This window comes from Alexandromys fortis, unplaced genomic scaffold (assembly GCF_014885135.2).
Source record: "Alexandromys fortis isolate MF-2015 unplaced genomic scaffold, M_Fortis_MF-2015_v1.1 scaffold_28, whole genome shotgun sequence".
Classification (NCBI taxonomy): domain Eukaryota; kingdom Metazoa; phylum Chordata; class Mammalia; order Rodentia; family Cricetidae; genus Alexandromys; species Alexandromys fortis.
The window spans coordinates 5,791,593-5,805,046 of record NW_026067901.1 but is presented as its reverse complement, the minus strand read 5'-3'; the positions used below and the strand labels follow the sequence as shown (position 1 = coordinate 5,805,046).

The 13,454-nt window shown below is 39.0% G+C and overlaps 1 protein-coding gene and 1 pseudogene across 1 annotated transcript in view; one reads left to right on the top strand and one right to left on the bottom strand.

The window, feature by feature from the left end:
* Pdzrn4 (PDZ domain containing ring finger 4) overlaps window positions 1–13,454 on the top strand; it is a 341,120-nt gene that overhangs the window by 221,792 nt on the left and 105,874 nt on the right.
* On the bottom strand, window positions 10,190–10,684 carry LOC126491888 (60S ribosomal protein L18a-like; annotated as a pseudogene).

The following is a 13,454-nucleotide window of genomic DNA, read 5'->3' as shown; positions in this document are numbered from 1 at the left end:
CAATCCTTCTGAATTGACCATAACTTCTGTTATTGTGAACACTGTGTATATGAAGAAATAAAATATTGAAATTAAATGATGTGTACAAATATGGCTGACTGAAAAACCTTTCTGAAATTTCTCCAACACAATCTCTTGTTCCAATTTATTTCTTCTTGGTAGGTTTCTCTGAACTCGTAATAATTATCATTGTAAAATGTTCCTATAACATATGGACTCATAAATAACCAACATAGCAAACTGGGGGCACGATCACAAGCACAAAGATAAAAGTTTTATTCTAAGTTGTTGGTGATGACATGAAATGAACTTCATAAAGTCTGACAGAGGGGACAGTTCAGATACGAAACATAGGACCATTTAACAATTGCTACATCTATAAGACCCCTTTCTAATGTTTTTTTTTTAAAAACCCGGCCAAAAGGTCTCAACTTTGTTTTAGTTGTCAGATCTGCCCTGAATTCTTCCCTTGTCCAGGCGTGTCTTTGAGGAAGGCACCACCATGCCGACAGCCCTGAGAATAAGAGATAACTGAAAGCCACGGGCACCATGTCCTCAGACTACCTGCTAACGATTGTGGCGCCCTTGCCTGCTTGGCAGCCTGCATCTCCAATTAAGCATCTGTGGACACTGGAAAACAGCCTCTTAATTGGGGAGCTGCAGATACAAAGCAGGTTACAATTTCGGCCAAGACATTCATCAGTCAGGCTAGGCAAGCTCCCTCCCCTCTTCCTGACGCTCACACGTGTGTTGTAGTTTTCTACCATGCTCCTCCCACCCCCTGCAAGACAAGGACGCTATTTGGTAAGTGTCTGAATCCAGCAAAGTCATTTTAGTTCCATAAATAACATCCTACCGAACCAAGACCCATGACGAATTCCGTTTTAATTACACTTATTCTCACCCTTCCCCCAACCTCCCATTAAGATATATTGTCTAGGCCACATGCAGGAGATCTGTTTGTAGCTATCTTTTACATAGAACTGATTGTTTAATTGCAGATTAAAGATTAATGCAAGTATAATGATTCCACGAGGACACTTCAGACAAAAGCATCTTGCATCAGGCTGCCTGCCTCCATTTTTCAATTTGACCATAAATTTGGCTGGGAATTAAATAGTAAGTAGCTGTGATTGCAACTCTGGTCTCTGAAGGCACTCACGGGAATGAAAATAAATGAACAGGCTCTCACACAAAGCATGTTTCATTATGGTCATTAGTGGGCAGATTCTCAGCAGTGTTGAAGGTGAAATTGTCTAGGGTAGATGTGAAATTGGCACATCTGTTAGGAAGAGCTCGAAGCATGGTACAAAGGATGGACGTGGTGTTGGTTGGAAAACGAGGGCGATATACTCTTGAAATTTGAGCTCCTTTGTGTATTTCCATTGTTTGAAAGGCATCAAGCATCAGTGGTAGGTTAATGATGACACAGAGTCACACATAAATGTTTCCTTAGTATGAATTTAGATTGGCACAGTGTTGGGTGTGAATATGAGTACACGTGATGATAATCAGACCAACTCAGCATAAAACTGCCAGGATAAATATAGCACAAACACACACACACACACACACACACACACACACACACACACACGCACTCCACAAAGGCCTTCTCTTGTCATGAAGTCATGACTCTGCACTTGAAATGTTGGCATTCTTTTGTGTTTTTGAAGTAAGAGACAGCTTTTCCATACTCCTTTGGCCTTGTTGATATGTTGGCCATCACTTGCAAGTGTGAGATTAAATTACTTCATCGTTTATTGTTACCAGTGTGCAAAGCAACCTACATAGATAATAAAATGACAAGTTTGGCAGCTCAGATAACTTTTCCTGACCACTGGTTCCATGCCCCTAGGTAATATATTTCTCCTAAATGTACTTACAATGTATTACACTGTTAAATACGTTAATGTAAAACCCTTATGTATACGTTAATTTGAATCATGTTGTGACTTGAGAAGACTTTTACTTCCTTTCAGAAAGCCACACATTAGCATTGCTATATGTAAATATGTTTAAAAACAATCTTAAACTACTGATAATTTGTGTGAAGTCAAGATAAGACATCAGCCCCTGACTCACTCTTCCTCCAAAGCCATATGCCCCTCTCATAGAGAGGACGACAGACTGTGCCAACAGTATGGACACATTTATAGATTTAAAAATACAAATGTAAATTTTACATGGTCACACTGAATGTGATCCCATAATCAAATGAGTAAAACTAACACAGTATTTCTCATGGTCAGCAATGGCTTCTGGGAAATATCGGATGGAGCTATGGTAGGACTTGACAAATACTTCATTGAAATCATGCTGCCTCAGGAACTCGCATTGGCTGGCAAAGTTTTAGCACTTGTAACGATGCTCCAAGTCAGAATTCCACAGATGTTACTCATCCTTAGTTGCTCAAGAACTGAAAAAAAACAAAGAATAAATTAATCCCTACCTCTACCACATTTCTCCAAATGAAACCAAGTATTCATGGAAAGACTAAGTTGTGAAAAATCCATCCCAATGCTCAATCTCATACATATATTTTGGGTTAAGAAGCAAAGGCTTTTACTGATGGGTATAACTGAACTAGAGTTAGGGACCACAATAAATAAAGAGGTTGGGATCACACCCTGACTTGGATGTGAGTTTCCACTGTGCACAGCAGGAAGAGGTGACTTTCTGATGTGAAAATGTTAATGAATAATTTTTCAGGAAACTTTACCAGATGACACAGTTTCTCTTCTCTTTTGTCCTGTAGATCAGGAGGTACAGTGTGACAGTCATGTGACATAAGTATCCATTCATTTTTTTCTTGTTTCTGCTATCCAAATTTCTACTCTGGCTGAAAGACTGCCGATGACTACTCATGTCCACGAGAGTGTTTTATGAGAAAGGTTAACCAGCTGCTAACTATGATTCCTGAAGCATGGCCAAGGAGAAATAACTTAAATTGGAGCAGCAGGTCTCAGAGTTGCATGGGGGGGGGCATAATGATGATGATTGGCATTATCATCCATTGAAGCTTCTCACCATCCAAGCTCTCTGTCACAGAGAATAAAGCTTCCTTCCTGGGAAGAAGGCAAGACACAGGGGGGCACAATACAAGGAATCGAGGAAGTGATCTCATAGCTGAGTTTATGAAACAGAGAAATGGACCTGTACCTCTGTCAAATCTTCTTATATTTAGGAATGGGTGGCTCCAAAAGGCATGAAAAATGTGATGACAAATTCATGCACACATTTAAATATTTTCTACCCTTAAAAACTCCTCATCGGAGCCATCATCTGTTCCATCCCTTCTGAGCAACTATTCTATTAAACGTAAGTGGACACCACCGATCTGTGACTATGAAAACAGATAAAAATGAAATAGTGTCAAATACATGAACGAAGACCATTCTTCCTCTGTGGTTATGTAATTTCTGTATGTCAAGTCTGAATGTTTTGTGCCCATGGGACACTGGTGCAGAATCCTCCTCTCTCAATGCTAAGATTAAAAATTTAAAGGCATGATCTTGAGTATGTCAGCAATTTATTTTCTTAGAATAGCCACATTCGTTACTAGGCACCTGTTGAGACAGTGGCTTAGCTGTTTTTTTCTCTAAATGTCTTTGGTGTCCTTTATTGGTGAGGGTATTTTTTGATCTTGTGCTTGTCTTGATATTGCTCATAAAACTTGGGGGACCGACTGATACCAGCTCATGACTAGGTCACCACATAATTTAGATATTTACATATCTAAGGCAAATCAGTTGATCTTTGAAATTTTTAGATAAAAGATATTCACAACCATGTGTGTGTGTGTTCATATTATAGTAAGAATATAATTTTCAATGACATAAGAAATCTTGTTGAGATTTCAGTTTCACTGACACTGGCTAACACTGAATAACAAAGCATCGTATGCTCTGAAGATATCAAATAGCTCCTGCTTTATAGGGTTTACATTATGGCATGCACTGTGAGAGGATCACAAACACATACACGAATGCATTTTTGTCAATGTAATTCAAAACAAATAAAGCAGCATTGTCGTTTGACTTTTCTACGGCCAGCCTTAGCTGACAATTAGAGACTTAGACATTTTCCGATAGTCAACGTAGGCAGAGAAAAATAAGAGATGACATGGGGAAAGACTGTTACTCAACTCTGTGAGAGCCCCATGATGATGGTGCTGGTGTCCTGTATGATGACAAACACATAGGGTTTCAGCAGAAGGTGGTATGGAGGAGGTGATAAGCAGTATTATAAAATATACCTAACCAAAATATAATTGTGATGGTGTGTTGGAGGAAGGCTCACTTGTTTGTCCCAGCTGCCTGGCTAGCTTAGCCCTGAAATAATCATGCAGAAACTATATTAATTAAATCACTGCCTGGCCTGTTAGTTCAAGTTTCTTATAAATTATATCTTAATTTAACCCATTTCTATTAATATGAGTATCGCCACATGGCAGTGGCTTACCAGGTAAAATTCCCAGCTTCTGTCTCCAGTAGATCCATGGTGTCTCTCTCTGACTCTGCCTCCTTTCTCCCTGCATGCCATTTAGTTTTCCCTGCCTACCTAATTTCTGCCCTATCAACAGGCCCAAAGCAGTTTCTTTATTAACCAATGAAAGCAACACAAAGACAACACAAAAGACCTCCTTCACCAATGGTAAATTGAGAAGCTCCAGGATTTCAAGAATAAAGTGTAAAAAGTTATGGTTTCTGGTGCTGTATTTTTGTGGGGTTTCTGTGTCTGTGAATATGTGTCTCTGTATCTGTATGTGTTTCTTCTGCTTGTTCAATAGCCCTTTTCCATTTGTTTTATTCTACTCCGGTTTGTTTTTATTTTATCATTATTTAGGTTTGCATAATAAGAGAGTGATAAAAAAGGGTATATATATATATATTTGGTGAGTAGGGAGTTGGGAAGGATATGGGTGGAAATGAGGGGAAGTTAATCAGAACATACTTTATAAAATATATAAAATTTAAAATACTTTGATAAGTAATTCATCTAATAGGTAAAATTTCAGAACTATCGCCAGCCCCTCCCTGTACACATGAAGATATATTTGGTATTGAAAACATATGTTTCAAATCATATGTCCCCCAAACATATCTCTTCACAATTTCCCAAGGGCATCAGTGTTCCCTCTAGCAGTTGTCTGTGGTAACCAAGTCATGGCCTCTCATCACTATCAATGTCATTCATCAGACATTGGTCATCTCTTCCTTTCTCGTCCAACTCTAATCACGTGTCTCTTAGACACTTAGTTCAGTGACTCTCTAATAATCACATTTTCCTTCCCGGAGCTGCCAAAGTATCCTTTCTCAGGCAAGAGATAACATACGTGTCTATTCCCAAATTCATCTTGTCTACACACACTAGGCCAATTTACTAGCTTGGCATTCCCACCTCCCTAGTGCTACTTACTCTCCAACATGAAAAATGATTCTGGCAAACTCTTCTCATCACAATGTATCTGCAGTCTTCTTTCCAGCATGCCACAGATCTAGCCATGTTTTCCTGGCTCCAATTATTTTCTATTTGGAAATAGGTTCCTTAAATCTTCCTTCAAAACAAAATCAGATCCAAGGCTTCTGCGGCATTTTCCATGATCATTAATAACACTGACTGTTCTTTATATTCTCATGAGAGTGATTGTGCGCATTGCCAAGTTAGCAAGTGGAAAAAGCTATGTTCAATACTTTTCATCTTTTCTGTATGCACGCCCTATCTCTACCACAAAAAACAGAGAGCCTCTTCACCCAGATACCATACACCATACCTTATACCCACTTACAAATCCAGCACCGATTGCGTTGCTTTACATAGCTGGACATTTGTGCACAATCAGTATAACAAATAAAAGGTATGATGTTCTAGTAATATTTTATCATTTGGCTGCAAGTAATACAATATCCACACTAATTGGATTAAATATGTATAGTGAACTCATTAAAAACACATCAAAACATTCCAAAAAAGCTGGGCAGAATGGCAATACTTACATTTCCCGTACTTGGTAGGCTGAGTAAGGAGGATGATGAGTTTCAGATCAGCCTAGGTTACATAAAATCTGTGTCAAAGTATTCCCGAATCAGGCCAGGGATGTCGTAAAGTACTCATCTAGCATGCCCAAGCCCTAGGTTCTATTCCCCATGCTGTATTAACTGGGTATAGAGGCACATGCCTTAGTCCTAGCACTGTGGAGGTACAGGGGTCAAGATCAAGAGCTCAAGGTCATCCTATGCATATAACATATAGTGATAAGTTCAAGTCCAGCCTAGGATGAATGAGATACTGTCTCAAAATTGTGTGTATTAAGACATAATTGTTATTGATTTGAGTCTATGAGTTCGCAAGGTCTGGACTCTGGGATAGCTTCTTTCCCTCTTAACTGTCTCTTTATTGTCACAAATGGGTGCCATAGCTTCAAGCATATTCTTTCTAAAATATTTATATTTATTACTTTAAATTATTGTTGGCTTGTTTTTCTGTGTATAGATATGTGCACACATACATATGCTGGCAGAAGGTGCTGCATTCCAGAGCTGGAGATACAGGACTTGTGCTGGGAATGCAAAAAAAAAAAAAAAAAGTCTAAAGGATGAGTCGTCTTTCCAGCCCCTTCTGCATATTCTAAACTAGGAAATCAGAAACATTCTTCCCTTTTCCTTTCTTTTATCAAGATAAAAGAAAAGATATATAGGTTGCATCACTAAATTGAAAAACAAACTTAGTCATGGTATATGATCTTAATGTGTTTTTGGATTTGGCGTGAAAATGTTTTCTGCATTTATGGTCAATGAGGAAACTGATCTGTAATTTATTTAGTTATTTCTCTATCCCACTTTGGTTTCAGGGTACTAACAGCCTTATAGGATACATTTGGTAGTATCCCCTTTTCCCTCTATTTTGTGGGAAAATTTGAGCAGAAATGGTTTTAGATCTTTCTTTAAAAGTTGGTAGAATTTGACCAGTCATGGGCAATTCTTTGCAGAGGGGATTTTTAATTTAATCTCTCTTTCTTACAGGTCTTTTCAGTTCTTTATAGCTTCTATATTTATGTTTTGTCTTGTAAATCTAGAAATTTATCCAATTCTTCTAGTTTTTCCAGGTTTAGAAAAATGTAATTTAAGTATTTCATGATGATCTTCTGTATTGATTGGACACTATTGTAAGAACTCCATTTTCATCTCTTGTTATTTCTTTAGGTCATCTCTCTCCTCCTTCTTATGAGTTTAGCTAGGTTTGTTAATGTTCTTAATCTTTTGAAAGAACCAACTCTTTCAAATTAATTAATTTTGTGTATTTTCTTTTTGTCTAACTTACTAGCATTCATGCTTTCTTACCACTCGATATATTTTATTTCATCTTTTTGTTTTTCTAAAGCCTTGAGGTTCATCATTAGGTTATTTATTTGAGTGTTCGTGCTGATATTTTAATATGAGCTATCAACTTTCCTTTTAGGACTTAGTAGGTTGTACCACAGAGGATCTGTTAGGTTGTGGTTTTTTCCCTATTTGTTTCTGGGAATTTTTTAAACCCCCAAGCCCTAGTCCTCCAGTCATCTGTTATTTATTCAAATGTCTATTGCTCCATTTCCAAATATTTGTGTAGTTTCTGGGTCAATTCTATTTTATCCCAGTGAGGTATGATGAGATTTTTAAAATTAATTTAATTTTGTGTGTGTGCGCTAAAACTTGCTTTGCCACTTATTTCGAGCAAACCCTGAGAAGGTTCTGTGCATTGCTGAAGTGAATGTGCTGGCCCTAGCTTTTGGATCTTATATTTTGTAGATAATTTTAAATCCAATTAATCTATGGTATAATTCATCTCTGTGGTGGTTTTGTGATTATTTATTTAAGACACCTATCTAAAAAAGTAGTGAGATGTTGAAGTACCCCCAATATAATTGTGTTATAGCCAGTGACTTTCATGCCTTTTACTGTTAGTTTTTGAAATTGGGAGCACCAATATTTGCTGCAAAAATATTTACAAATGTTATACTTACTTGCTGATTTGTTCCTTATATTTATATATATAGCAGCCTTCTTTATTTCTTTTGATTAGTTTCTGTTTGAAGTTTGTAAGACATAGTAATTGTTACATCTGCTTGTTTACACCTTCTGTTTGCTTGGTACGTTGATTTACATTTTGGTTTTGAATGCCTATGTTGGGCAAATGCAACTTTTGGAGGCAACAGACACTTGGGTCTCATTTTTTTAACTGGTCACTTTTGGGGGTAATTTATTTATTGATAAGTTTAAGCTATTTTCATATAAGGTTATTACTGAGAGAGACTTGTCAACCCCAATGATTTTGTTAGTTGATGGTTAGGTTGATTTGGAGTATATGTATTTCTCTTCCTCACCCGTTGTTTGTATTAGAGACCTTTTGGTTTGTGGTTTTGGAGATCATCAGTTCCTTCCTAGTTCTTTCGCATTCATCTGTCCCTCTAATGGAACGTATTGCTTCCTGTGTTTTCATGAATAATACTGTCATTCTTCTCCCTCCATGCATAGCATTTCTTAAGTATTTTTTTAATGGTTGCCATTTATTGTTTTATTTGTTTTTGTCTGGACATGGCCCCATTTCTTCTTCAATTTTAAATCATAGCTCTGCTAGATATAGAAATTTGGTTTGGTTTGTTTTTATTGCTGCCTTTTGTTTGTTTGCATTTGTTTTATTTGGGTTTGTTTTTTGTTTTGTTTTGTCTTACTTTTTAGGCTTAAAATGCATCCTAACATGTTATCTTGCTTTATGGTTACTGAAGAAAGCTATGATACTGTTTTGTTCTTGTGTGTGTGTGTGTGTGTGTGTGTGTGTGTTATCCCTTACAGCTTTTAGCTTTATTTCATTGCTTTGTATCTTGACTATGATATGTGTAGGGAAATTCTTCTCTGATCATGTCTATTTGGGGTTCTAAATAATGTGTGCTTCTCTGTTTCTCTGGGTTTTGGGGAATTAGCTACTCTAGTTTCATTAAACTAGATGTCTCTTCATCTATACCATGGAGTCTGAGGTTTGTTCCCTTGACTATATTCCAAACTTCTTGGAAGTATTGAGCATGTTCAATTTCTTTTCTTTATATATGTTATGTATTGTCCCAACATTCTCCTTAATCCCTGAAGTTTGTTCTTAAGCTTGGTCTCATCTGTTGGTAATGTCTTTCTGCTGTGTTTTTACTTTGATTTATTATTTGTGACATTTCCATAACTTACATTAGGTACTCCTTCAATCTTTCTTTATCATTTTTAGAGTTTTTCTCATGCTTACCATTTTATTCATTTGGTTACTGTGTTGTCTTAGTTGATGGTCTCAGTTCATTAATCTGCTTATTTGATTCCTCAATTATTTCTTTTTTAAGTTAACTCTGAATTCTTTCTCAGTGATTTAAATTTCCCTTACTCAAGGATTGAGAGGATGCAATGTGTTGTGGTAAGTCTTACACTGCTTATGTTTTTTGTTGTGTTTGCATATTTGTTGAGATGTGTGTGTGTGTGTTGTATTCTGTTTTAACTTTTCTCCTTTTTTCCTACTCTTTGACTATATCATTTCTGTGAGTCCCCTTAAAGGATGATTTCGCTAGAAATTACATTTCTTGATGATACTTTCAGTGGAGAGAGATAACAATAATGCTATTCACTAATTTACCAACTGTCTGGGTTTATCTTTGCTGTTAGAGACACTTGTCTGTTTCTTGTGTGTCCATTTAGAGTTCAGAGACCTGAGTGTGGGGATTCTGGTTAGAGAAAGAGTCGATACATTTAGTGTACATTTAAGTAGTTAATTTAGGCAGAATATGTACATTTAAGTAGTGAAACAAGGAAAGAATTGAGAAAGGATTTGAAGTACAATTTTTAAATGAAGTATATGGGTTATTAGAGATGATAGAGAAACGATCATAGGAAAATAAAAGTAGAGAAAAAAGTTTTGTTTTAATATACAAAGGAAAGTCACAAAAGTCTTCTCAAGTGAGGCATGTAACATTGTAAATAGTAATAAAATTTGGGGGGAAAACCTAAACAACTAAAACATTTTTAAAATTTAAAGAGGTAGTAACATAAAATAGTTGACGTTATGTTTTTCTTTTCCCCGTTCTCTCTCTCCCTCACTCCCTCACTCTCTCTCTCTCGCTCTCTCTCTCTCTCTTTCTCTCTCTCTCTCTGTTGTTTTATTCAGTGGGTCTGTGGGTCTAGAAGGTGTTAGACCTTTTGGTGGTGAAGCGAGGCTCGTGCAGGCGCCGCAGCACACAGTGTGGCAACAGGAACTTGAACTTTGAGTCATGGAAGCCGCCCAGCAGGCTGCAATCTCTTCCACCTTCATGATCTGAATGGACTGTGCATAGGCATGCTGTTGGGCACCCATATCTGGGCAGCACTGTATGACAGCACCAGCAGGAATCAGGTCGCGGTACTGGCTGTACATGTTGTGTGTTCCACTGCGGGAGTCACAGTGCAGTCAGACTCCCAAGTTCTTCATCCACAGTGGCGATTTCTCAAACACCTGTCCACAATACACTATCTCTCCCGATGACTTCTTCATCTTCAGCTATGACATGAAATACCGGAAGCAGGACTTGGCCCCACATGGTTGGGTGCGAAGATGCGCATTTGGTACAGAGGTGGCACTTTGGGGTGGGCAAGCAGTGCCCTACCTTGTACTCCCAAAGTGTGCACGAGGCCTTCATGGCGATGCGTCCTCATTTTCCTCTCATTAAAATGAGTCTGCTTTCCCCTGCCCTGGGCCTGTCATTTGTAACTCTCTACATGTGGGGAAATGATACTTTTCTCTGCAGTTCAGTGATGTGAGACCATGTGTCCTCCTGATAGAAGAGACTTTTGTGAACATAGAACATACTTTCTTTCTAAGTTTACCCTAATTGCTCCCGAGTAATTTACAGCCCCACCCTTTGTGAATTAGGACTCAGACTTTCCACAGCAGCACTTTCTGTGATTTGCTTCTGACAGAATGTGAAAGCCCTCCCACCTAAGTACCGTCCTCTGCTGATCTTGGCTCCACAACACAGCGCTCCCCACAGTCAGTTCCTGGAGTGGCAGAGCCGTGGGGAGTCATTTTCTCTGCCTGACAGTCTCATGGTCAGGGTCCCTGGTCACACGCTTGTGTTTACCCTGTTCTGGGCTGTCCTTTCTGCATGGGGTTCACTGTCAGAGAGATCAACACTGATTTATGGTGAAGAGGCAATGAGGCCTCTTCATGATTCAGCAACTGTGCCACTTCCGTGGGCAATTCACTGGCAGACGCATTTAAGGGTCATCAGAAGGGTATGTATGACAGCCATGGCCCTGCTGCTGCATCAATGGTGGTAGCAAAGGCAAGTGCCCAGGTCCATTCATGGGAGACATTTTCTGGAACATAGAAAAAAAAATTTGTTCGGCCAGTAGGTTAGGGAGTCAGAGGGAGCAGCTTGAGGGGCTGTGTGTGTGTGTGTGTGTGAGATTGTGTGTGTATGTGTGTGTGTGCGTGAGTGCACACACACATGTACACACACGCAAGCATGTTATGCACTTATTGAGGTCCGAGGACTCTGTGGAGTCTGACATGGGTTTCAGAGTTGAACTCAGGTCATTAGTTTTGTGAAACAAGTGGCAAATGTTTTTCCCCACTGAGCCATCTCTCACGCTCCTTGTCTTCATCTTTATATTCCCTTTTAAAGGGAAAATATCATTTTTTTTCAGTAAGCTCACAGACTTCAAAGACAAAATATCCTGAAGAGAGAAAAAAATCATATATGTCTCTTCTGAGGCTTTCTTGGATTCTTATGGCACCTGGGGACTTTTGGAGAGCAGGGTATTAAATATTTCTTTTCCTTTTTCAAAGCAGCTGGAGGGAAGAGTGAGCGGCTGGGGTTTCTCCCACCCCTTCGTGGGGGAACTTCAGATTGCGTGTAGCACTGATGTGTGACAGGCTGCTTCTTTCTAAAAGCATAGGAATATTAAAACACTCCTATTATCTGTGCTTAGCCTCGAGCCTCCTTTAATGATCCTCCCAGATCTTGCAAGAACTCCGACTAAATCGAGTCCACGAGTTCAAATAGTAGAAACACTGTGTCAATGAATGGTTCTTGTCAGGACCCATAAATTATGGTACCTAACGGTTAGCCGTTTTTATATCTCCTCACGGTACTTGGGCAGCTCATTAAAGCCTCTCGCCTTTGCGCTGATGTCCTCCTCAAAAGAAAAATCAGCCAATCAGATGGCTCTCTCGGCTGAACTCAGAGTCCAGTAGCACACATGACGTTTCCACGGCAGAACCTTCCTCTCTGACATTTGGACAGATGTGCTCTTCATTTAAATTTTTATAGGCATTCTTTGCTGTATCCCAATCTTTAAAGATACATTTTAGCCATTCTGACAGGTGTAAGATGATATCTCAAAGTTGTTTTGATTTGCATTTCCCTGATCGCTAAGGACTATGCCACTGGGTTTTGATCCTACTTCATGTTCTGGCTTTGTGGGAGCCTAGCCAGTTTGGATGTCCACCTTCCTAGACCAGGATGGAGCAGGGAGGACTTTGGACTTTCCACAGGGCAGGGAACCCTGACTGCCCCTCAGACTGGAGAGGGAGGGGGAGAGGAGTGGGGGGGAGGGGGAGAGGAGAGGGAGGAGGGGGGAAAAGGGAGACGGGGAGGGAAATGGGAGGCGGGGAGGAGGCGGAAATCTTTTTTTTTTCAATAAAAAAATTATATTTAAAAAAAAGATACATTTTACAAGTAGTTGGATTAAAACATACGGAAAAATTATCTGTAAAATCGTGTTCTCTCCTTTGTTTAGCTATCAGCGAAGTTCAGCTTATTTTACTTAAGTGAGTACTGATCAGTGTAACTGAGAGAATTCGCACATCTTCCCCTACCACCATATGAAATTTAGAATGATAGTTGGGAATAATCGCTCATAAATCCGTGGGGTAATTAGTAAACCTGGGAGATTCCTCAAGTAGGAATCCTCCCTTCTCAGAATCTCAGTCTTGCTTCAGTTCGTTTCCAGGAACTAGCTTGATGTTACTAACGACAGCACCATTTCTTATTTTAGTACAGTAGTTGGGGGTCAAATCCTGCCGTCTATGAACAAGCTATTCATTTGCGATATGACATTTAAGATCATCTACCCCTATTTCTCACCTACTCTAAAGCATAAAAGACAGAACCTTCTGCCACTGAGAAATGAATGCATGCAAAGAACATATTAAACACTTTATACGGAGTGTGTGCTACATAAATGCTGACCAGACTTGTTTTCTATATTTCTGCCCCATATAATAAAACCCTGACTGATCAAGGAATAGGAAGGGCCAAACAGTTCATAACAGATATGGTGAGAGATCTGTCTGCCTTGTCATGTCTGGGCACAAGACTGTGTGCCCTACTCATCCGGAGATGACGAGACTGTCCCTGTGGATTAAATCTGGAAATGACAGCTCCGGAAATTCGCAGTGTGCCA